The sequence below is a fragment of the Leiobunum rupestre genome, chromosome 6 (assembly GCF_980474605.1).
Source record: "Leiobunum rupestre chromosome 6, qqLeiRupe1.1.hap1, whole genome shotgun sequence".
NCBI classification, from domain to species: Eukaryota; Metazoa; Arthropoda; class Arachnida; order Opiliones; family Sclerosomatidae; genus Leiobunum; species Leiobunum rupestre.
Genome location: NC_143389.1, coordinates 58,066,362 through 58,090,309, shown reverse-complemented (window position 1 = coordinate 58,090,309; position 23,948 = coordinate 58,066,362). Strand labels below are relative to the sequence as shown.

The 23,948-nt window shown below is 35.6% G+C and overlaps 25 non-coding genes across 25 annotated transcripts; all 25 read right to left on the bottom strand.

Moving 5' to 3' along the window:
* Positions 1-2,015: 2,015 nt before the first annotated feature.
* On the bottom strand, positions 2,016-2,087 carry TRNAH-GUG (transfer RNA histidin (anticodon GUG)). The gene has a single exon. It is a non-coding gene; the product is annotated as a tRNA-His (tRNA).
* Positions 2,088-2,891: 804 nt separating this feature from the next.
* Positions 2,892-2,963, bottom strand: TRNAH-GUG (transfer RNA histidin (anticodon GUG)). Its single transcript has one exon. It is a non-coding gene; the product is annotated as a tRNA-His (tRNA).
* Positions 2,964-3,767: 804 nt separating this feature from the next.
* Positions 3,768-3,839, bottom strand: TRNAH-GUG (transfer RNA histidin (anticodon GUG)). The gene has a single exon. It is a non-coding gene; the product is annotated as a tRNA-His (tRNA).
* An 804-nt stretch (positions 3,840-4,643) lies between these two features.
* On the bottom strand, positions 4,644-4,715 carry TRNAH-GUG (transfer RNA histidin (anticodon GUG)). Its single transcript has one exon. It is a non-coding gene; the product is annotated as a tRNA-His (tRNA).
* Positions 4,716-5,519: 804 nt separating this feature from the next.
* TRNAH-GUG (transfer RNA histidin (anticodon GUG)) lies at positions 5,520-5,591 on the bottom strand. Its single transcript has one exon. It is a non-coding gene; the product is annotated as a tRNA-His (tRNA).
* Positions 5,592-6,395: 804 nt separating this feature from the next.
* Positions 6,396-6,467, bottom strand: TRNAH-GUG (transfer RNA histidin (anticodon GUG)). The gene has a single exon. It is a non-coding gene; the product is annotated as a tRNA-His (tRNA).
* An 804-nt stretch (positions 6,468-7,271) lies between these two features.
* Positions 7,272-7,343, bottom strand: TRNAH-GUG (transfer RNA histidin (anticodon GUG)). Its single transcript has one exon. It is a non-coding gene; the product is annotated as a tRNA-His (tRNA).
* An 804-nt stretch (positions 7,344-8,147) lies between these two features.
* On the bottom strand, positions 8,148-8,219 carry TRNAH-GUG (transfer RNA histidin (anticodon GUG)). Its single transcript has one exon. It is a non-coding gene; the product is annotated as a tRNA-His (tRNA).
* Positions 8,220-9,023: 804 nt separating this feature from the next.
* TRNAH-GUG (transfer RNA histidin (anticodon GUG)) lies at positions 9,024-9,095 on the bottom strand. Its single transcript has one exon. It is a non-coding gene; the product is annotated as a tRNA-His (tRNA).
* An 804-nt stretch (positions 9,096-9,899) lies between these two features.
* Positions 9,900-9,971, bottom strand: TRNAH-GUG (transfer RNA histidin (anticodon GUG)). The gene has a single exon. It is a non-coding gene; the product is annotated as a tRNA-His (tRNA).
* An 804-nt stretch (positions 9,972-10,775) lies between these two features.
* Positions 10,776-10,847, bottom strand: TRNAH-GUG (transfer RNA histidin (anticodon GUG)). The gene has a single exon. It is a non-coding gene; the product is annotated as a tRNA-His (tRNA).
* Positions 10,848-11,651: 804 nt separating this feature from the next.
* TRNAH-GUG (transfer RNA histidin (anticodon GUG)) lies at positions 11,652-11,723 on the bottom strand. The gene has a single exon. It is a non-coding gene; the product is annotated as a tRNA-His (tRNA).
* Positions 11,724-12,527: 804 nt separating this feature from the next.
* Positions 12,528-12,599, bottom strand: TRNAH-GUG (transfer RNA histidin (anticodon GUG)). Its single transcript has one exon. It is a non-coding gene; the product is annotated as a tRNA-His (tRNA).
* Positions 12,600-13,403: 804 nt separating this feature from the next.
* Positions 13,404-13,475, bottom strand: TRNAH-GUG (transfer RNA histidin (anticodon GUG)). The gene has a single exon. It is a non-coding gene; the product is annotated as a tRNA-His (tRNA).
* An 804-nt stretch (positions 13,476-14,279) lies between these two features.
* Positions 14,280-14,351, bottom strand: TRNAH-GUG (transfer RNA histidin (anticodon GUG)). Its single transcript has one exon. It is a non-coding gene; the product is annotated as a tRNA-His (tRNA).
* Positions 14,352-15,155: 804 nt separating this feature from the next.
* Positions 15,156-15,227, bottom strand: TRNAH-GUG (transfer RNA histidin (anticodon GUG)). The gene has a single exon. It is a non-coding gene; the product is annotated as a tRNA-His (tRNA).
* Positions 15,228-16,155: 928 nt separating this feature from the next.
* Positions 16,156-16,227, bottom strand: TRNAH-GUG (transfer RNA histidin (anticodon GUG)). The gene has a single exon. It is a non-coding gene; the product is annotated as a tRNA-His (tRNA).
* An 804-nt stretch (positions 16,228-17,031) lies between these two features.
* Positions 17,032-17,103, bottom strand: TRNAH-GUG (transfer RNA histidin (anticodon GUG)). Its single transcript has one exon. It is a non-coding gene; the product is annotated as a tRNA-His (tRNA).
* An 804-nt stretch (positions 17,104-17,907) lies between these two features.
* TRNAH-GUG (transfer RNA histidin (anticodon GUG)) lies at positions 17,908-17,979 on the bottom strand. The gene has a single exon. It is a non-coding gene; the product is annotated as a tRNA-His (tRNA).
* Positions 17,980-18,783: 804 nt separating this feature from the next.
* TRNAH-GUG (transfer RNA histidin (anticodon GUG)) lies at positions 18,784-18,855 on the bottom strand. The gene has a single exon. It is a non-coding gene; the product is annotated as a tRNA-His (tRNA).
* An 804-nt stretch (positions 18,856-19,659) lies between these two features.
* On the bottom strand, positions 19,660-19,731 carry TRNAH-GUG (transfer RNA histidin (anticodon GUG)). Its single transcript has one exon. It is a non-coding gene; the product is annotated as a tRNA-His (tRNA).
* An 804-nt stretch (positions 19,732-20,535) lies between these two features.
* TRNAH-GUG (transfer RNA histidin (anticodon GUG)) lies at positions 20,536-20,607 on the bottom strand. Its single transcript has one exon. It is a non-coding gene; the product is annotated as a tRNA-His (tRNA).
* An 804-nt stretch (positions 20,608-21,411) lies between these two features.
* TRNAH-GUG (transfer RNA histidin (anticodon GUG)) lies at positions 21,412-21,483 on the bottom strand. Its single transcript has one exon. It is a non-coding gene; the product is annotated as a tRNA-His (tRNA).
* An 804-nt stretch (positions 21,484-22,287) lies between these two features.
* TRNAH-GUG (transfer RNA histidin (anticodon GUG)) lies at positions 22,288-22,359 on the bottom strand. Its single transcript has one exon. It is a non-coding gene; the product is annotated as a tRNA-His (tRNA).
* Positions 22,360-23,163: 804 nt separating this feature from the next.
* TRNAH-GUG (transfer RNA histidin (anticodon GUG)) lies at positions 23,164-23,235 on the bottom strand. Its single transcript has one exon. It is a non-coding gene; the product is annotated as a tRNA-His (tRNA).
* Between the last annotated feature and the right edge of the window lie 713 nt (positions 23,236-23,948).

The window sequence follows — 23,948 nt, the reverse complement described above, 5'->3', positions numbered from 1 at the left end:
TTATAGAATTTTATTTTATAGAATAAACGTTTACTTTATAGAATTTTAATTTTATAGAATTTTATTTAATATAATTTTGTTTTATAGAATTTCTATTTATTTTCTTAATATTAGTTCTGACCATGAATATACCTCCGTGATGTTTAATAAATATAATAATATAATGTAATAATTCTAAACGCCGCGTCTAAATATTTGGGCGTGAACCCATTGGCCGCTTTTCAACGAAAAAAAAAAGCACCGTTCTAATAAGAAAAGAAAAAAAAGCAAACCGGCCTAAAACCTGTCGTAATAAAAGAGAAAAAAATGCAAAATTCCGTAAAAGGTAATAACAAAAAATATTACGCTGGTGAGAGAGAGAGTGAATATTATGAATTGTTCCTAATCTTTAAATCTAAAAATTCCGATATCGAATATGGCGGGGCGACCAAAAGGGGTGCCAAATGGGCCAAATGAAAAGGATTTAGTCGTAAACAATGCAATTTATATAGCGTTGGCCCACATTGACCACACAGACACTATCATTAGGACAGCGAACTGAAGGGTTGGGTCTCTCCAGGAGTCCAGATTATGTCCGATTAAAGGCGACTGAGTTGCGGCTTCGTTATTATGTTTCTTCTGAGAGAATTAATATCAGTTAAAGGAATATTTTATCTTGTTAATGCTTTCCACGGTAGCCTTTTCTTCTCGTTGGTACCAGTGGTCCAACGTTTTTTCGGGCGCACCCTATAGTGGGAAAATCCCCGCGTGAAATTATTCATCTAAATTAAAATGAGTTGACTTAGAGGTTTAACCAGAAGTATATATAAATAAGAGAGAAGTACGCTACTAGGATTTAAAAATGAAACACGTACCTTCGCAGACTCGAGACAATTTTAAAAATGGCGGATGTGTTAAAATTTATTCACCTAAATGTTAACTGCTTAAGGATATTAACTTATTAACAACTCATAGTTTTTCCAATAATTTTTCTCTTCTGAAACGTATTTTGGAAAATCTAGCAGACAGGGGCGTCGGACCCGAAGGCATATTAACTGGGGGGGGGGGGGTAGAGGGGAGGTTCAAGCAACTCCCCCCTCCAGAATTTTCGATATTCTAGCAGGAAATTTCTTTTGTCAATAATGTGTTCCTGATTTTATAAAACGCACTTACAACAGTCATTGCTTAGAAAACTATTATAATACTCTACAGCTATCTATAATGTTTACTTTAAAACAAAATCTAAATTTTTTTTTTAATTTTTTTTTATCATTTTCTGAACCTTTTCGAATTCGGTATATTTTAAACCCTCACCCATTCTCAAAATACTTTCGACGCCACTGCTAGCATGACAGAAATATGGAAACTTCTGCCTAACAGACATATTATATACTTATGGTTTAAATTAATGGAACTTGGACAATTACTCGTAGGGGGGCTTTAGTAATTGAACTAGAACAGAGTAGAAAGGCGACGGTCAGTTAACCCAAATGGGTCCATGGTAAGACTGTATAATTTTCATCAAGCCTCTAGAGAATAAATGGTTTCTATTTGGTCAAAGACACCTTAATAAAGGTGCTGGTTTTTTTTATCTCTCGGAGTGTTATTAAATGGCATTATATTCATGTTTAATAATGCGCGCCACTTTATTAACGTTGCATTCGCATTGTCAGCGCGTTATACAAAAGGACTACTTAAATATCAAGGTTTTGAGATACTTTGTTGAATCAAGAAATGTCGGACGTGTCGAGATAGTGGGGGAATAAACTACGAATTAATATGATGTGGGTTAAATGAAAGAGTTGGTATTTAGGAAATTCAAATGACGATTTTTCATACCGCGTATTTGTTCCGTTTTGACACGGTGTGATTATTTAAGTATCAATTTCATTCAACTAGAGCTCTGAAAAAAAATCCAAATAATATCCAATGTTTTTTAAATCACTTAAAAATATATTATCGAATATCGGAGCACATTTTCAAAAATAATAATGACAATTAAATTATCGTGAATGGGGCAAAAAGTAGGGTTACGATGCCGTGACCAGGATTCGAACCTGGGTTATTGCGGCCACAACGCAAGGTACTAACCACTATACGATCACGGCTATCCCCTTCACGTTCATGAGACATCTTCAAATTCTTTTGCAGACGGAGGAACTGAAAATATCCTTCCAGAAACAACTGAAGCACGACCGCGGGGACACGACGTCATGCTATACGCGACACGTCTTGTTGTCACTTTCTTCAATGGAAACTGAACGGCACTGAACCGAACTGCACATGAAAATGAATCATATTACATTATATTCAATTTTGCGCTTTAAAGAAATGACATTTAAGGAAAATTGCATTTATGTGTATTGCGTTTAAGGGAAATTCCATTTCTGTGTATTGTGCTTAAGGGAAATTGCATTTATGTAAAATGTATATTGCGTTTAAGGGAAATTGCATTTATGGGTATTGCGCTTAAAGGAAATTGCATTTATGGTTATTGCGCCTAAAAGAAATTGCATTTATGGGTATTGAGCTTAAAGGCAATTGTATTTATGGGTATTGCGCTTAAAGGAAATTGCATTTATGGTTATTGTGAATAAAAGAAATTGCATTTATGGTTATTGCGCCTAAAAGAAATTGTATTTATGGTTATTGCGCCTAAAGGAAATTGCATTTATGGTTATTGCGCCTAAAGGAAATTGCATTTACGGGTATTGCGCTTAAAAGAAATTGCATTTATGTGTATTGTGTTTAAGGGAAATTGCATTTATGGGTATTGCGCTTAAAGGAAATTGAATTTATGGTTATTGCTCACAACTAGAGCTTAAAAATATATTATCAAATATCGGAGCACATTTTCAAAAATAATAATGACAATTAAATTATCGTGAATGGGGCAAAAAGTAGGGTTACGATGCCGTGACCAGGATTCGAACCTGGGTTATTGCGGCCACAACGCAAGGTACTAACCACTATACGATCACGGCTATCCCCTTCACGTTGATGAGACATCTTCAAATTCTTTTGCAGACGGAGGAACTGAAAATATCCTTCCAGAAACAACTGAAGCACGACCGCGGGGACACGACGTCATGCTATACGCGACACGTCTTGTTGTCACTTTCTTCAATGGAAACTGAACGGCACTGAACCGAACTGCACATGAAAATGAATCATATTACATTATATTCAATTTTGCGCTTTAAAGAAATGACATTTAAGGAAAATTGCATTTATGTGTATTGCGTTTAAGGGAAATTCCATTTCTGTGTATTGTGCTTAAGGGAAATTGCATTTATGTAAAATGTATATTGCGTTTAAGGGAAATTGCATTTATGGGTATTGCGCTTAAAGGAAATTGCATTTATGGTTATTGCGCCTAAAAGAAATTGCATTTATGGGTATTGAGCTTAAAGGCAATTGTATTTATGGGTATTGCGCTTAAAGGAAATTGCATTTATGGTTATTGTGAATAAAAGAAATTGCATTTATGGTTATTGCGCCTAAAAGAAATTGTATTTATGGTTATTGCGCCTAAAGGAAATTGCATTTATGGTTATTGCGCCTAAAGGAAATTGCATTTACGGGTATTGCGCTTAAAAGAAATTGCATTTATGTGTATTGTGTTTAAGGGAAATTGCATTTATGGGTATTGCGCTTAAAGGAAATTGAATTTATGGTTATTGCTCACAACTAGAGCTTAAAAATATATTATCAAATATCGGAGCACATTTTCAAAAATAATAATGACAATTAAATTATCGTGAATGGGGCAAAAAGTAGGGTTACGATGCCGTGACCAGGATTCGAACCTGGGTTATTGCGGCCACAACGCAAGGTACTAACCACTATACGATCACGGCTATCCCCTTCACGTTCATGAGACATCTTCAAATTCTTTTGCAGACGGAGGAACTGAAAATATCCTTCCAGAAACAACTGAAGCACGACCGCGGGGACACGACGTCATGCTATACGCGACACGTCTTGTTGTCACTTTCTTCAATGGAAACTGAACGGCACTGAACCGAACTGCACATGAAAATGAATCATATTACATTATATTCAATTTTGCGCTTTAAAGAAATGACATTTAAGGAAAATTGCATTTATGTGTATTGCGTTTAAGGGAAATTCCATTTCTGTGTATTGTGCTTAAGGGAAATTGCATTTATGTAAAATGTATATTGCGTTTAAGGGAAATTGCATTTATGGGTATTGCGCTTAAAGGAAATTGCATTTATGGTTATTGCGCCTAAAAGAAATTGCATTTATGGGTATTGAGCTTAAAGGCAATTGTATTTATGGGTATTGCGCTTAAAGGAAATTGCATTTATGGTTATTGTGAATAAAAGAAATTGCATTTATGGTTATTGCGCCTAAAAGAAATTGTATTTATGGTTATTGCGCCTAAAGGAAATTGCATTTATGGTTATTGCGCCTAAAGGAAATTGCATTTACGGGTATTGCGCTTAAAAGAAATTGCATTTATGTGTATTGTGTTTAAGGGAAATTGCATTTATGGGTATTGCGCTTAAAGGAAATTGAATTTATGGTTATTGCTCACAACTAGAGCTTAAAAATATATTATCAAATATCGGAGCACATTTTCAAAAATAATAATGACAATTAAATTATCGTGAATGGGGCAAAAAGTAGGGTTACGATGCCGTGACCAGGATTCGAACCTGGGTTATTGCGGCCACAACGCAAGGTACTAACCACTATACGATCACGGCTATCCCCTTCACGTTCATGAGACATCTTCAAATTCTTTTGCAGACGGAGGAACTGAAAATATCCTTCCAGAAACAACTGAAGCACGACCGCGGGGACACGACGTCATGCTATACGCGACACGTCTTGTTGTCACTTTCTTCAATGGAAACTGAACGGCACTGAACCGAACTGCACATGAAAATGAATCATATTACATTATATTCAATTTTGCGCTTTAAAGAAATGACATTTAAGGAAAATTGCATTTATGTGTATTGCGTTTAAGGGAAATTCCATTTCTGTGTATTGTGCTTAAGGGAAATTGCATTTATGTAAAATGTATATTGCGTTTAAGGGAAATTGCATTTATGGGTATTGCGCTTAAAGGAAATTGCATTTATGGTTATTGCGCCTAAAAGAAATTGCATTTATGGGTATTGAGCTTAAAGGCAATTGTATTTATGGGTATTGCGCTTAAAGGAAATTGCATTTATGGTTATTGTGAATAAAAGAAATTGCATTTATGGTTATTGCGCCTAAAAGAAATTGTATTTATGGTTATTGCGCCTAAAGGAAATTGCATTTATGGTTATTGCGCCTAAAGGAAATTGCATTTACGGGTATTGCGCTTAAAAGAAATTGCATTTATGTGTATTGTGTTTAAGGGAAATTGCATTTATGGGTATTGCGCTTAAAGGAAATTGAATTTATGGTTATTGCTCACAACTAGAGCTTAAAAATATATTATCAAATATCGGAGCACATTTTCAAAAATAATAATGACAATTAAATTATCGTGAATGGGGCAAAAAGTAGGGTTACGATGCCGTGACCAGGATTCGAACCTGGGTTATTGCGGCCACAACGCAAGGTACTAACCACTATACGATCACGGCTATCCCCTTCACGTTCATGAGACATCTTCAAATTCTTTTGCAGACGGAGGAACTGAAAATATCCTTCCAGAAACAACTGAAGCACGACCGCGGGGACACGACGTCATGCTATACGCGACACGTCTTGTTGTCACTTTCTTCAATGGAAACTGAACGGCACTGAACCGAACTGCACATGAAAATGAATCATATTACATTATATTCAATTTTGCGCTTTAAAGAAATGACATTTAAGGAAAATTGCATTTATGTGTATTGCGTTTAAGGGAAATTCCATTTCTGTGTATTGTGCTTAAGGGAAATTGCATTTATGTAAAATGTATATTGCGTTTAAGGGAAATTGCATTTATGGGTATTGCGCTTAAAGGAAATTGCATTTATGGTTATTGCGCCTAAAAGAAATTGCATTTATGGGTATTGAGCTTAAAGGCAATTGTATTTATGGGTATTGCGCTTAAAGGAAATTGCATTTATGGTTATTGTGAATAAAAGAAATTGCATTTATGGTTATTGCGCCTAAAAGAAATTGTATTTATGGTTATTGCGCCTAAAGGAAATTGCATTTATGGTTATTGCGCCTAAAGGAAATTGCATTTACGGGTATTGCGCTTAAAAGAAATTGCATTTATGTGTATTGTGTTTAAGGGAAATTGCATTTATGGGTATTGCGCTTAAAGGAAATTGAATTTATGGTTATTGCTCACAACTAGAGCTTAAAAATATATTATCAAATATCGGAGCACATTTTCAAAAATAATAATGACAATTAAATTATCGTGAATGGGGCAAAAAGTAGGGTTACGATGCCGTGACCAGGATTCGAACCTGGGTTATTGCGGCCACAACGCAAGGTACTAACCACTATACGATCACGGCTATCCCCTTCACGTTGATGAGACATCTTCAAATTCTTTTGCAGACGGAGGAACTGAAAATATCCTTCCAGAAACAACTGAAGCACGACCGCGGGGACACGACGTCATGCTATACGCGACACGTCTTGTTGTCACTTTCTTCAATGGAAACTGAACGGCACTGAACCGAACTGCACATGAAAATGAATCATATTACATTATATTCAATTTTGCGCTTTAAAGAAATGACATTTAAGGAAAATTGCATTTATGTGTATTGCGTTTAAGGGAAATTCCATTTCTGTGTATTGTGCTTAAGGGAAATTGCATTTATGTAAAATGTATATTGCGTTTAAGGGAAATTGCATTTATGGGTATTGCGCTTAAAGGAAATTGCATTTATGGTTATTGCGCCTAAAAGAAATTGCATTTATGGGTATTGAGCTTAAAGGCAATTGTATTTATGGGTATTGCGCTTAAAGGAAATTGCATTTATGGTTATTGTGAATAAAAGAAATTGCATTTATGGTTATTGCGCCTAAAAGAAATTGTATTTATGGTTATTGCGCCTAAAGGAAATTGCATTTATGGTTATTGCGCCTAAAGGAAATTGCATTTACGGGTATTGCGCTTAAAAGAAATTGCATTTATGTGTATTGTGTTTAAGGGAAATTGCATTTATGGGTATTGCGCTTAAAGGAAATTGAATTTATGGTTATTGCTCACAACTAGAGCTTAAAAATATATTATCAAATATCGGAGCACATTTTCAAAAATAATAATGACAATTAAATTATCGTGAATGGGGCAAAAAGTAGGGTTACGATGCCGTGACCAGGATTCGAACCTGGGTTATTGCGGCCACAACGCAAGGTACTAACCACTATACGATCACGGCTATCCCCTTCACGTTCATGAGACATCTTCAAATTCTTTTGCAGACGGAGGAACTGAAAATATCCTTCCAGAAACAACTGAAGCACGACCGCGGGGACACGACGTCATGCTATACGCGACACGTCTTGTTGTCACTTTCTTCAATGGAAACTGAACGGCACTGAACCGAACTGCACATGAAAATGAATCATATTACATTATATTCAATTTTGCGCTTTAAAGAAATGACATTTAAGGAAAATTGCATTTATGTGTATTGCGTTTAAGGGAAATTCCATTTCTGTGTATTGTGCTTAAGGGAAATTGCATTTATGTAAAATGTATATTGCGTTTAAGGGAAATTGCATTTATGGGTATTGCGCTTAAAGGAAATTGCATTTATGGTTATTGCGCCTAAAAGAAATTGCATTTATGGGTATTGAGCTTAAAGGCAATTGTATTTATGGGTATTGCGCTTAAAGGAAATTGCATTTATGGTTATTGTGAATAAAAGAAATTGCATTTATGGTTATTGCGCCTAAAAGAAATTGTATTTATGGTTATTGCGCCTAAAGGAAATTGCATTTATGGTTATTGCGCCTAAAGGAAATTGCATTTACGGGTATTGCGCTTAAAAGAAATTGCATTTATGTGTATTGTGTTTAAGGGAAATTGCATTTATGGGTATTGCGCTTAAAGGAAATTGAATTTATGGTTATTGCTCACAACTAGAGCTTAAAAATATATTATCAAATATCGGAGCACATTTTCAAAAATAATAATGACAATTAAATTATCGTGAATGGGGCAAAAAGTAGGGTTACGATGCCGTGACCAGGATTCGAACCTGGGTTATTGCGGCCACAACGCAAGGTACTAACCACTATACGATCACGGCTATCCCCTTCACGTTCATGAGACATCTTCAAATTCTTTTGCAGACGGAGGAACTGAAAATATCCTTCCAGAAACAACTGAAGCACGACCGCGGGGACACGACGTCATGCTATACGCGACACGTCTTGTTGTCACTTTCTTCAATGGAAACTGAACGGCACTGAACCGAACTGCACATGAAAATGAATCATATTACATTATATTCAATTTTGCGCTTTAAAGAAATGACATTTAAGGAAAATTGCATTTATGTGTATTGCGTTTAAGGGAAATTCCATTTCTGTGTATTGTGCTTAAGGGAAATTGCATTTATGTAAAATGTATATTGCGTTTAAGGGAAATTGCATTTATGGGTATTGCGCTTAAAGGAAATTGCATTTATGGTTATTGCGCCTAAAAGAAATTGCATTTATGGGTATTGAGCTTAAAGGCAATTGTATTTATGGGTATTGCGCTTAAAGGAAATTGCATTTATGGTTATTGTGAATAAAAGAAATTGCATTTATGGTTATTGCGCCTAAAAGAAATTGTATTTATGGTTATTGCGCCTAAAGGAAATTGCATTTATGGTTATTGCGCCTAAAGGAAATTGCATTTACGGGTATTGTGCTTAAAAGAAATTGCATTTATGTGTATTGTGTTTAAGGGAAATTGCATTTATGGGTATTGCGCTTAAAGGAAATTGAATTTATGGTTATTGCTCACAACTAGAGCTTAAAAATATATTATCAAATATCGGAGCACATTTTCAAAAATAATAATGACAATTAAATTATCGTGAATGGGGCAAAAAGTAGGGTTACGATGCCGTGACCAGGATTCGAACCTGGGTTATTGCGGCCACAACGCAAGGTACTAACCACTATACGATCACGGCTATCCCCTTCACGTTCATGAGACATCTTCAAATTCTTTTGCAGACGGAGGAACTGAAAATATCCTTCCAGAAACAACTGAAGCACGACCGCGGGGACACGACGTCATGCTATACGCGACACGTCTTGTTGTCACTTTCTTCAATGGAAACTGAACGGCACTGAACCGAACTGCACATGAAAATGAATCATATTACATTATATTCAATTTTGCGCTTTAAAGAAATGACATTTAAGGAAAATTGCATTTATGTGTATTGCGTTTAAGGGAAATTCCATTTCTGTGTATTGTGCTTAAGGGAAATTGCATTTATGTAAAATGTATATTGCGTTTAAGGGAAATTGCATTTATGGGTATTGCGCTTAAAGGAAATTGCATTTATGGTTATTGCGCCTAAAAGAAATTGCATTTATGGGTATTGAGCTTAAAGGCAATTGTATTTATGGGTATTGCGCTTAAAGGAAATTGCATTTATGGTTATTGTGAATAAAAGAAATTGCATTTATGGTTATTGCGCCTAAAAGAAATTGTATTTATGGTTATTGCGCCTAAAGGAAATTGCATTTATGGTTATTGCGCCTAAAGGAAATTGCATTTACGGGTATTGCGCTTAAAAGAAATTGCATTTATGTGTATTGTGTTTAAGGGAAATTGCATTTATGGGTATTGCGCTTAAAGGAAATTGAATTTATGGTTATTGCTCACAACTAGAGCTTAAAAATATATTATCAAATATCGGAGCACATTTTCAAAAATAATAATGACAATTAAATTATCGTGAATGGGGCAAAAAGTAGGGTTACGATGCCGTGACCAGGATTCGAACCTGGGTTATTGCGGCCACAACGCAAGGTACTAACCACTATACGATCACGGCTATCCCCTTCACGTTGATGAGACATCTTCAAATTCTTTTGCAGACGGAGGAACTGAAAATATCCTTCCAGAAACAACTGAAGCACGACCGCGGGGACACGACGTCATGCTATACGCGACACGTCTTGTTGTCACTTTCTTCAATGGAAACTGAACGGCACTGAACCGAACTGCACATGAAAATGAATCATATTACATTATATTCAATTTTGCGCTTTAAAGAAATGACATTTAAGGAAAATTGCATTTATGTGTATTGCGTTTAAGGGAAATTCCATTTCTGTGTATTGTGCTTAAGGGAAATTGCATTTATGTAAAATGTATATTGCGTTTAAGGGAAATTGCATTTATGGGTATTGCGCTTAAAGGAAATTGCATTTATGGTTATTGCGCCTAAAAGAAATTGCATTTATGGGTATTGAGCTTAAAGGCAATTGTATTTATGGGTATTGCGCTTAAAGGAAATTGCATTTATGGTTATTGTGAATAAAAGAAATTGCATTTATGGTTATTGCGCCTAAAAGAAATTGTATTTATGGTTATTGCGCCTAAAGGAAATTGCATTTATGGTTATTGCGCCTAAAGGAAATTGCATTTACGGGTATTGCGCTTAAAAGAAATTGCATTTATGTGTATTGTGTTTAAGGGAAATTGCATTTATGGGTATTGCGCTTAAAGGAAATTGAATTTATGGTTATTGCTCACAACTAGAGCTTAAAAATATATTATCAAATATCGGAGCACATTTTCAAAAATAATAATGACAATTAAATTATCGTGAATGGGGCAAAAAGTAGGGTTACGATGCCGTGACCAGGATTCGAACCTGGGTTATTGCGGCCACAACGCAAGGTACTAACCACTATACGATCACGGCTATCCCCTTCACGTTCATGAGACATCTTCAAATTCTTTTGCAGACGGAGGAACTGAAAATATCCTTCCAGAAACAACTGAAGCACGACCGCGGGGACACGACGTCATGCTATACGCGACACGTCTTGTTGTCACTTTCTTCAATGGAAACTGAACGGCACTGAACCGAACTGCACATGAAAATGAATCATATTACATTATATTCAATTTTGCGCTTTAAAGAAATGACATTTAAGGAAAATTGCATTTATGTGTATTGCGTTTAAGGGAAATTCCATTTCTGTGTATTGTGCTTAAGGGAAATTGCATTTATGTAAAATGTATATTGCGTTTAAGGGAAATTGCATTTATGGGTATTGCGCTTAAAGGAAATTGCATTTATGGTTATTGCGCCTAAAAGAAATTGCATTTATGGGTATTGAGCTTAAAGGCAATTGTATTTATGGGTATTGCGCTTAAAGGAAATTGCATTTATGGTTATTGTGAATAAAAGAAATTGCATTTATGGTTATTGCGCCTAAAAGAAATTGTATTTATGGTTATTGCGCCTAAAGGAAATTGCATTTATGGTTATTGCGCCTAAAGGAAATTGCATTTACGGGTATTGCGCTTAAAAGAAATTGCATTTATGTGTATTGTGTTTAAGGGAAATTGCATTTATGGGTATTGCGCTTAAAGGAAATTGAATTTATGGTTATTGCTCACAACTAGAGCTTAAAAATATATTATCAAATATCGGAGCACATTTTCAAAAATAATAATGACAATTAAATTATCGTGAATGGGGCAAAAAGTAGGGTTACGATGCCGTGACCAGGATTCGAACCTGGGTTATTGCGGCCACAACGCAAGGTACTAACCACTATACGATCACGGCTATCCCCTTCACGTTCATGAGACATCTTCAAATTCTTTTGCAGACGGAGGAACTGAAAATATCCTTCCAGAAACAACTGAAGCACGACCGCGGGGACACGACGTCATGCTATACGCGACACGTCTTGTTGTCACTTTCTTCAATGGAAACTGAACGGCACTGAACCGAACTGCACATGAAAATGAATCATATTACATTATATTCAATTTTGCGCTTTAAAGAAATGACATTTAAGGAAAATTGCATTTATGTGTATTGCGTTTAAGGGAAATTCCATTTCTGTGTATTGTGCTTAAGGGAAATTGCATTTATGTAAAATGTATATTGCGTTTAAGGGAAATTGCATTTATGGGTATTGCGCTTAAAGGAAATTGCATTTATGGTTATTGCGCCTAAAAGAAATTGCATTTATGGGTATTGAGCTTAAAGGCAATTGTATTTATGGGTATTGCGCTTAAAGGAAATTGCATTTATGGTTATTGTGAATAAAAGAAATTGCATTTATGGTTATTGCGCCTAAAAGAAATTGTATTTATGGTTATTGCGCCTAAAGGAAATTGCATTTATGGTTATTGCGCCTAAAGGAAATTGCATTTACGGGTATTGCGCTTAAAAGAAATTGCATTTATGTGTATTGTGTTTAAGGGAAATTGCATTTATGGGTATTGCGCTTAAAGGAAATTGAATTTATGGTTATTGCTCACAACTAGAGCTTAAAAATATATTATCAAATATCGGAGCACATTTTCAAAAATAATAATGACAATTAAATTATCGTGAATGGGGCAAAAAGTAGGGTTACGATGCCGTGACCAGGATTCGAACCTGGGTTATTGCGGCCACAACGCAAGGTACTAACCACTATACGATCACGGCTATCCCCTTCACGTTCATGAGACATCTTCAAATTCTTTTGCAGACGGAGGAACTGAAAATATCCTTCCAGAAACAACTGAAGCACGACCGCGGGGACACGACGTCATGCTATACGCGACACGTCTTGTTGTCACTTTCTTCAATGGAAACTGAACGGCACTGAACCGAACTGCACATGAAAATGAATCATATTACATTATATTCAATTTTGCGCTTTAAAGAAATGACATTTAAGGAAAATTGCATTTATGTGTATTGCGTTTAAGGGAAATTCCATTTCTGTGTATTGTGCTTAAGGGAAATTGCATTTATGTAAAATGTATATTGCGTTTAAGGGAAATTGCATTTATGGGTATTGCGCTTAAAGGAAATTGCATTTATGGTTATTGCGCCTAAAAGAAATTGCATTTATGGGTATTGAGCTTAAAGGCAATTGTATTTATGGGTATTGCGCTTAAAGGAAATTGCATTTATGGTTATTGTGAATAAAAGAAATTGCATTTATGGTTATTGCGCCTAAAAGAAATTGTATTTATGGTTATTGCGCCTAAAGGAAATTGCATTTATGGTTATTGCGCCTAAAGGAAATTGCATTTACGGGTATTGCGCTTAAAAGAAATTGCATTTATGTGTATTGTGTTTAAGGGAAATTGCATTTATGGGTATTGCGCTTAAAGGAAATTGAATTTATGGTTATTGCTCACAACTAGAGCTTAAAAATATATTATCAAATATCGGAGCACATTTTCAAAAATAATAATGACAATTAAATTATCGTGAATGGGGCAAAAAGTAGGGTTACGATGCCGTGACCAGGATTCGAACCTGGGTTATTGCGGCCACAACGCAAGGTACTAACCACTATACGATCACGGCTATCCCCTTCACGTTCATGAGACATCTTCAAATTCTTTTGCAGACGGAGGAACTGAAAATATCCTTCCAGAAACAACTGAAGCACGACCGCGGGGACACGACGTCATGCTATACGCGACACGTCTTGTTGTCACTTTCTTCAATGGAAACTGAACGGCACTGAACCGAACTGCACATGAAAATGAATCATATTACATTATATTCAATTTTGCGCTTTAAAGAAATGACATTTAAGGAAAATTGCATTTATGTGTATTGCGTTTAAGGGAAATTCCATTTCTGTGTATTGTGCTTAAGGGAAATTGCATTTATGTAAAATGTATATTGCGTTTAAGGGAAATTGCATTTATGGGTATTGCGCTTAAAGGAAATTGCATTTATGGTTATTGCGCCTAAAAGAAATTGCATTTATGGGTATTGAGCTTAAAGGCAATTGTATTTATGGGTATTGCGCTTAAAGGAAATTGCATTTATGGTTATTGTGAATAAAAGAAATTGCATTTATGGTTATTGCGCCTAAAAGAAATTGTATTTATGGTTATTGCGCCTAAAGGAAATTGCATTTATGGTTATTGCGCCTAAAGGAAATTGCATTTACGGGTATTGCGCTTAAAAGAAATTGCATTTATGTGTATTGTGTTTAAGGGAAATTGCATTTATGGGTATTGCGCTTAAAGGAAATTGAATTTATGGTTATTGCTCACAACTAGAGCTTAAAAATATATTATCAAATATCGGAGCACATTTTCAAAAATAATAATGACAATTAAATTATCGTGAATGGGGCAAAAAGTAGGGTTACGATGCCGTGACCAGGATTCGAACCTGGGTTATTGCGGCCACAACGCAAGGTACTAACCACTATACGATCACGGCTATCCCCTTCACGTTCATGAGACATCTTCAAATTCTTTTGCAGACGGAGGAACTGAAAATATCCTTCCAGAAACAACTGAAGCACGACCGCGGGGACACGACGTCATGCTATACGCGACACGTCTTGTTGTCACTTTCTTCAATGGAAACTGAACGGCACTGAACCGAACTGCACATGAAAATGAATCATATTACATTATATTCAATTTTGCGCTTTAAAGAAATGACATTTAAGGAAAATTGCATTTATGTGTATTGCGTTTAAGGGAAATTCCATTTCTGTGTATTGTGCTTAAGGGAAATTGCATTTATGTAAAATGTATATTGCGTTTAAGGGAAATTGCATTTATGGGTATTGCGCTTAAAGGAAATTGCATTTATGGTTATTGCGCCTAAAAGAAATTGCATTTATGGGTATTGAGCTTAAAGGCAATTGTATTTATGGGTATTGCGCTTAAAGGAAATTGCATTTATGGTTATTGTGAATAAAAGAAATTGCATTTATGGTTATTGCGCCTAAAAGAAATTGTATTTATGGTTATTGCGCCTAAAGGAAATTGCATTTATGGTTATTGCGCCTAAAGGAAATTGCATTTACGGGTATTGCGCTTAAAAGAAATTGCATTTATGTGTATTGTGTTTAAGGGAAATTGCATTTATGGGTATTGCGCTTAAAGGAAATTGAATTTATGGTTATTGCTCACAACTAGAGCTTAAAAATATATTATCAAATATCGGAGCACATTTTCAAAAATAATAATGACAATTAAATTATCGTGAATGGGGCAAAAAGTAGGGTTACGATGCCGTGACCAGGATTCGAACCTGGGTTATTGCGGCCACAACGCAAGGTACTAACCACTATACGATCACGGCTATCCCCTTCACGTTCATGAGACATCTTCAAATTCTTTTGCAGACGGAGGAACTGAAAATATCCTTCCAGAAACAACTGAAGCACGACCGCGGGGACACGACGTCATGCTATACGCGACACGTCTTGTTGTCACTTTCTTCAATGGAAACTGAACGGCACTGAACCGAACTGCACATGAAAATGAATCATATTACATTATATTCAATTTTGCGCTTTAAAGAAATGACATTTAAGGAAAATTGCATTTATGTGTATTGCGTTTAAGGGAAATTCCATTTCTGTGTATTGTGCTTAAGGGAAATTGCATTTATGTAAAATGTATATTGCGTTTAAGGGAAATTGCATTTATGGGTATTGCGCTTAAAGGAAATTGCATTTATGGTTATTGCGCCTAAAAGAAATTGCATTTATGGGTATTGAGCTTAAAGGCAATTGTATTTATGGGTATTGCGCTTAAAGGAAATTGCATTTATGGTTATTGTGAATAAAAGAAATTGCATTTATGGTTATTGCGCCTAAAAGAAATTGTATTTATGGTTATTGCGCCTAAAGGAAATTGCATTTATGGTTATTGCGCCTAAAAGAAATTGTATTTATGGTTATTGCGCCTAAAGGAAATTGCATTTATGGTTATTGCGCCTAAAAGAAATTGTATTTATGGTTATTGCGCCTAAAGGAAATTGCATTTATGGTTATTGCGCCTAAAGGAAATTGCATTTACGGGTATTGCGCTTAAAAGAAATTGCATTTATGTGTATTGTGTTTAAGGGAAATTGCATTTATGGGTATTGCGCTTAAAGGAAATTGAATTTATGGTTATTGCTCACAACTAGAGCTTAAAAATATATTATCAAATATCGGAGCACATTTTCAAAAATAATAATGACAATTAAATTATCGTGAATGGGGCAAAAAGTAGGGTTACGATGCCGTGACCAGGATTCGAACCTGGGTTATTGCGGCCACAACGCAAGGTACTAACCACTATACGATCACGGCTATCCCCTTCACGTTCATGAGACATCTTCAAATTCTTTTGCAGACGGAGGAACTGAAAATATCCTTCCAGAAACAACTGAAGCACGACCGCGGGGACACGACGTCATGCTATACGCGACACGTCTTGTTGTCACTTTCTTCAATGGAAACTGAACGGCACTGAACCGAACTGCACATGAAAATGAATCATATTACATTATATTCAATTTTGCGCTTTAAAGAAATGACATTTAAGGAAAATTGCATTTATGTGTATTGCGTTTAAGGGAAATTCCATTTCTGTGTATTGTGCTTAAGGGAAATTGCATTTATGTAAAATGTATATTGCGTTTAAGGGAAATTGCATTTATGGGTATTGCGCTTAAAGGAAATTGCATTTATGGTTATTGCGCCTAAAAGAAATTGCATTTATGGGTATTGAGCTTAAAGGCAATTGTATTTATGGGTATTGCGCTTAAAGGAAATTGCATTTATGGTTATTGTGAATAAAAGAAATTGCATTTATGGTTATTGCGCCTAAAAGAAATTGTATTTATGGTTATTGCGCCTAAAGGAAATTGCATTTATGGTTATTGCGCCTAAAGGAAATTGCATTTACGGGTATTGCGCTTAAAAGAAATTGCATTTATGTGTATTGTGTTTAAGGGAAATTGCATTTATGGGTATTGCGCTTAAAGGAAATTGAATTTATGGTTATTGCTCACAACTAGAGCTTAAAAATATATTATCAAATATCGGAGCACATTTTCAAAAATAATAATGACAATTAAATTATCGTGAATGGGGCAAAAAGTAGGGTTACGATGCCGTGACCAGGATTCGAACCTGGGTTATTGCGGCCACAACGCAAGGTACTAACCACTATACGATCACGGCTATCCCCTTCACGTTCATGAGACATCTTCAAATTCTTTTGCAGACGGAGGAACTGAAAATATCCTTCCAGAAACAACTGAAGCACGACCGCGGGGACACGACGTCATGCTATACGCGACACGTCTTGTTGTCACTTTCTTCAATGGAAACTGAACGGCACTGAACCGAACTGCACATGAAAATGAATCATATTACATTATATTCAATTTTGCGCTTTAAAGAAATGACATTTAAGGAAAATTGCATTTATGTGTATTGCGTTTAAGGGAAATTCCATTTCTGTGTATTGTGCTTAAGGGAAATTGCATTTATGTAAAATGTATATTGCGTTTAAGGGAAATTGCATTTATGGGTATTGCGCTTAAAGGAAATTGCATTTATGGTTATTGCGCCTAAAAGAAATTGCATTTATGGGTATTGAGCTTAAAGGCAATTGTATTTATGGGTATTGCGCTTAAAGGAAATTGCATTTATGGTTATTGTGAATAAAAGAAATTGCATTTATGGTTATTGCGCCTAAAAGAAATTGTATTTATGGTTATTGCGCCTAAAGGAAATTGCATTTATGGTTATTGCGCCTAAAGGAAATTGCATTTACGGGTATTGCGCTTAAAAGAAATTGAATTTATGTGTATTGTGTTTAAGGGAAATTGCATTTATGGGTATTGCGCTTAAAGGAAATTGAATTTATGGTTATTGCTCACAACTAGAGCTTAAAAATATATTATCAAATATCGGAGCACATTTTCAAAAATAATAATGACAATTAAATTATCGTGAATGGGGCAAAAAGTAGGGTTACGATGCCGTGACCAGGATTCGAACCTGGGTTATTGCGGCCACAACGCAAGGTACTAACCACTATACGATCACGGCTATCCCCTTCACGTTCATGAGACATCTTCAAATTCTTTTGCAGACGGAGGAACTGAAAATATCCTTCCAGAAACAACTGAAGCACGACCGCGGGGACACGACGTCATGCTATACGCGACACGTCTTGTTGTCACTTTCTTCAATGGAAACTGAACGGCACTGAACCGAACTGCACATGAAAATGAATCATATTACATTATATTCAATTTTGCGCTTTAAAGAAATGACATTTAAGGAAAATTGCATTTATGTGTATTGCGTTTAAGGGAAATTCCATTTCTGTGTATTGTGCTTAAGGGAAATTGCATTTATGTAAAATGTATATTGCGTTTAAGGGAAATTGCATTTATGGGTATTGCGCTTAAAGGAAATTGCATTTATGGTTATTGCGCCTAAAAGAAATTGCATTTATGGGTATTGAGCTTAAAGGCAATTGTATTTATGGGTATTGCGCTTAAAGGAAATTGCATTTATGGTTATTGTGAATAAAAGAAATTGCATTTATGGTTATTGCGCCTAAAAGAAATTGTATTTATGGTTATTGCGCCTAAAGGAAATTGCATTTATGGTTATTGCGCCTAAAGGAAATTGCATTTACGGGTATTGCGCTTAAAAGAAATTGCATTTATGTGTATTGTGTTTAAGGGAAATTGCATTTATGGGTATTGCGCTTAAAGGAAATTGAATTTATGGTTATTGCTCACAACTAGAGCTTAAAAATATATTATCAAATATCGGAGCACATTTTCAAAAATAATAATGACAATTAAATTATCGTGAATGGGGCAAAAAGTAGGGTTACGATGCCGTGACCAGGATTCGAACCTGGGTTATTGCGGCCACAACGCAAGGTACTAACCACTATACGATCACGGCTATCCCCTTCACGTTCATGAGACATCTTCAAATTCTTTTGCAGACGGAGGAACTGAAAATATCCTTCCAGAAACAACTGAAGCACGACCGCGGGGACACGACGTCATGCTATACGCGACACGTCTTGTTGTCACTTTCTTCAATGGAAACTGAACGGCACTGAACCGAACTGCACATGAAAATGAATCATATTACATTATATTCAATTTTGCGCTTTAAAGAAATGACATTTAAGGAAAATTGCATTTATGTGTATTGCGTTTAAGGGAAATTCCATTTCTGTGTATTGTGCTTAAGGGAAATTGCATTTATGTAAAATGTATATTGCGTTTAAGGGAAATTGCATTTATGGGTATTGCGCTTAAAGGAAATTGCATTTATGGTTATTGCGCCTAAAAGAAATTGCATTTATGGGTATTGAGCTTAAAGGCAATTGTATTTATGGGTATTGCGCTTAAAGGAAATTGCATTTATGGTTATTGTGAATAAAAGAAATTGCATTTATGGTTATTGCGCCTAAAAGAAATTGTATTTATGGTTATTGCGCCTAAAGGAAATTGCATTTATGGTTATTGCGCCTAAAGGAAATTGCATTTACGGGTATTGCGCTTAAAAGAAATTGCATTTATGTGTATTGTGTTTAAGGGAAATTGCATTTATGGGTATTGCGCTTAAAGGAAATTGAATTTATGGTTATTGCTCACAACTAGAGCTTAAAAATATATTATCAAATATCGGAGCACATTTTCAAAAATAATAATGACAATTAAATTATCGTGAATGGGGCAAAAAGTAGGGTTACGATGCCGTGACCAGGATTCGAACCTGGGTTATTGCGGCCACAACGCAAGGTACTAACCACTATACGATCACGGCTATCCCCTTCACGTTCATGAGACATCTTCAAATTCTTTTGCAGACGGAGGAACTGAAAATATCCTTCCAGAAACAACTGAAGCACGACCGCGGGGACACGACGTCATGCTATACGCGACACGTCTTGTTGTCACTTTCTTCAATGGAAACTGAACGGCACTGAACCGAACTGCACATGAAAATGAATCATATTACATTATATTCAATTTTGCGCTTTAAAGAAATGACATTTAAGGAAAATTGCATTTATGTGTATTGCGTTTAAGGGAAATTCCATTTCTGTGTATTGTGCTTAAGGGAAATTGCATTTATGTAAAATGTATATTGCGTTTAAGGGAAATTGCATTTATGGGTATTGCGCTTAAAGGAAATTGCATTTATGGTTATTGCGCCTAAAAGAAATTGCATTTATGGGTATTGAGCTTAAAGGCAATTGTATTTATGGGTATTGCGCTTAAAGGAAATTGCATTTATGGTTATTGTGAATAAAAGAAATTGCATTTATGGTTATTGCGCCTAAAAGAAATTGTATTTATGGTTATTGCGCCTAAAGGAAATTGCATTTATGGTTATTGCGCCTAAAGGAAATTGCATTTACGGGTATTGCGCTTAAAAGAAATTGCATTTATGTGTATTGTGTTTAAGGGAAATTGCATTTATGGGTATTGCGCTTAAAGGAAATTGAATTTATGGTTATTGCTCACAACTAGAGCTTAAAAATATATTATCAAATATCGGAGCACATTTTCAAAAATAATAATGACAATTAAATTATCGTGAATGGGGCAAAAAGTAGGGTTACGATGCCGTGACCAGGATTCGAACCTGGGTTATTGCGGCCACAACGCAAGGTACTAACCACTATACGATCACGGCTATCCCCTTCACGTTCATGAGACATCTTCAAATTCTTTTGCAGACGGAGGAACTGAAAATATCCTTCCAGAAACAACTGAAGCACGACCGCGGGGACACGACGTCATGCTATACGCGACACGTCTTGTTGTCACTTTCTTCAATGGAAACTGAACGGCACTGAACCGAACTGCACATGAAAATGAATCATATTACATTATATTCAATTTTGCGCTTTAAAGAAATGACATTTAAGGAAAATTGCATTTATGTGTATTGCGTTTAAGGGAAATTCCATTTCTGTGTATTGTGCTTAAGGGAAATTGCATTTATGTAAAATGTATATTGCGTTTAAGGGAAATTGCATTTATGGGTATTGCGCTTAAAGGAAATTGCATTTATGGTTATTGCGCCTAAAAGAAATTGCATTTATGGGTATTGAGCTTAAAGGCAATTGTATTTATGGGTATTGCGCTTAAAGGAAATTGCATTTATGGTTATTGTGAATAAAAGAAATTGCATTTATGGTTATTGCGCCTAAAAGAAATTGTATTTATGGTTATTGCGCCTAAAGGAAATTGCATTTATGGTTATTGCGCCTAAAGGAAATTGCATTTACGGGTATTGCGCTTAAAAGAAATTGCATTTATGTGTATTGTGTTTAAGGGAAATTGCATTTATGGGTATTGCGCTTAAAGGAAATTGAATTTATGGTTATTGCTCACAACTAGAGCTTAAAAATATATTATCAAATATCGGAGCACATTTTCAAAAATAATAATGACAATTAAATTATCGTGAATGGGGCAAAAAGTAGGGTTACGATGCCGTGACCAGGATTCGAACCTGGGTTATTGCGGCCACAACGCAAGGTACTAACCACTATACGATCACGGCTATCCCCTTCACGTTGATGAGACATCTTCAAATTCTTTTGCAGACGGAGGAACTGAAAATATCCTTCCAGAAACAACTGAAGCACGACCGCGGGGACACGACGTCATGCTATACGCGACACGTCTTGTTGTCACTTTCTTCAATGGAAACTGAACGGCACTGAACCGAACTGCACATGAAAATGAATCATATTACATTATATTCAATTTTGCGCTTTAAAGAAATGACATTTAAGGAAAATTGCATTTATGTGTATTGCGTTTAAGGGAAATTCCATTTCTGTGTATTGTGCTTAAGGGAAATTGCATTTATGTAAAATGTATATTGCGTTTAAGGGAAATTGCATTTATGGGTATTGCGCTTAAAGGAAATTGCATTTATGGTTATTGCGCCTAAAAGAAATTGCATTTATGGGTATTGAGCTTAAAGGCAATTGTATTTATGGGTATTGCGCTTAAAGGAAATTGCATTTATGGTTATTGTGAATAAAAGAAATTGCATTTATGGTTATTGCGCCTAAAAGAAATTGTATTTATGGTTATTGCGCCTAAAGGAAATTGCATTTATGGTTATTGCGCCTAAAGGAAATTGCATTTACGGGTATTGCGCTTAAAAGAAATTGCATTTATGTGTATTGTGTTTAAGGGAAATTGCATTTATGGGTATTGCGCTTAAAGGAAATTGAATTTATGGTTATTGCTCACAACTAGAGCTTAAAAATATATTATCAAATATCGGAGCACATTTTCAAAAATAATAATGACAATTAAATTATCGTGAATGGGGCAAAAAGTAGGGTTACGATGCCGTGACCAGGATTCGAACCTGGGTTATTGCGGCCACAACGCAAGGTACTAACCACTATACGATCACGGCTATCCCCTTCACGTTCATGAGACATCTTCAAATTCTTTTGCAGACGGAGGAACTGAAAATATCCTTCCAGAAACAACTGAAGCACGACCGCGGGGACACGACGTCATGCTATACGCGACACGTCTTGTTGTCACTTTCTTCAATGGAAACTGAACGGCACTGAACCGAACTGCACATGAAAATGAATCATATTACATTATATTCAATTTTGCGCTTTAAAGAAATGACATTTAAGGAAAATTGCATTTATGTGTATTGCGTTTAAGGGAAATTCCATTTCTGTGTATTGTGCTTAAGGGAAATTGCATTTATGTAAAATGTATATTGCGTTTAAGGGAAATTGCATTTATGGGTATTGCGCTTAAAGGAAATTGCATTTATGGTTATTGCGCCTAAAAGAAATTGCATTTATGGGTATTGAGCTTAAAGGCAATTGTATTTATGGGTATTGCGCTTAAAGGAAATTGCATTTATGGTTATTGTGAATAAAAGAAATTGCATTTATGGTTATTGCGCCTAAAAGAAATTGTATTTATGGTTATTGCGCCTAAAGGAAATTGCATTTATGGTTATTGCGCCTAAAGGAAATTGCATTTACGGGTATTGCGCTTAAAAGAAATTGCATTTATGTGTATTGTGTTTAAGGGAAATTGCATTTATGGGTATTGCGCTTAAAGGAAATTGAATTTATGGTTATTGCTCACAACTAGAGCTTAAAAATATATTATCAAATATCGGAGCACATTTTCAAAAATAATAATGACAATTAAATTATCGTGAATGGGGCAAAAAGTAGGGTTACGATGCCGTGACCAGGATTCGAACCTGGGTTATTGCGGCCACAACGCAAGGTACTAACCACTATACGATCACGGCTATCCCCTTCACGTTCATGAGACATCTTCAAATTCTTTTGCAGACGGAGGAACTGAAAATATCCTTCCAGAAACAACTGAAGCACGACCGCGGGGACACGACGTCATGCTATACGCGACACGTCTTGTTGTCACTTTCTTCAATGGAAACTGAACGGCACTGAACCGAACTGCACATGAAAATGAATCATATTACATTATATTCAATTTTGCGCTTTAAAGAAATGACATTTAAGGAAAATTGCATTTATGTGTATTGCGTTTAAGGGAAATTCCATTTCTGTGTATTGTGCTTAAGGGAAATTGCATTTATGTAAAATGTATATTGCGTTTAAGGGAAATTGCATTTATGGGTATTGCGCTTAAAGGAAATTGCATTTATGGTTATTGCGCCTAAAAGAAATTGCATTTATGGGTATTGAGCTTAAAGGCAATTGTATTTATGGGTATTGCGCTTAAAGGAAATTGCATTTATGGTTATTGTGAATAAAAGAAATTGCATTTATGGTTATTGCGCCTAAAAGAAATTGTATTTATGGTTATTGCGCCTAAAGGAAATTGCATTTATGGTTATTGCGCCTAAAGGAAATTGCATTTACGGGTATTGCGCTTAAAAGAAATTGCATTTATGTGTATTGTGTTTAAGGGAAATTGCATTTATGGGTATTGCGCTTAAAGGAAATTGAATTTATGGTTATTGCTCACAACTAGAGC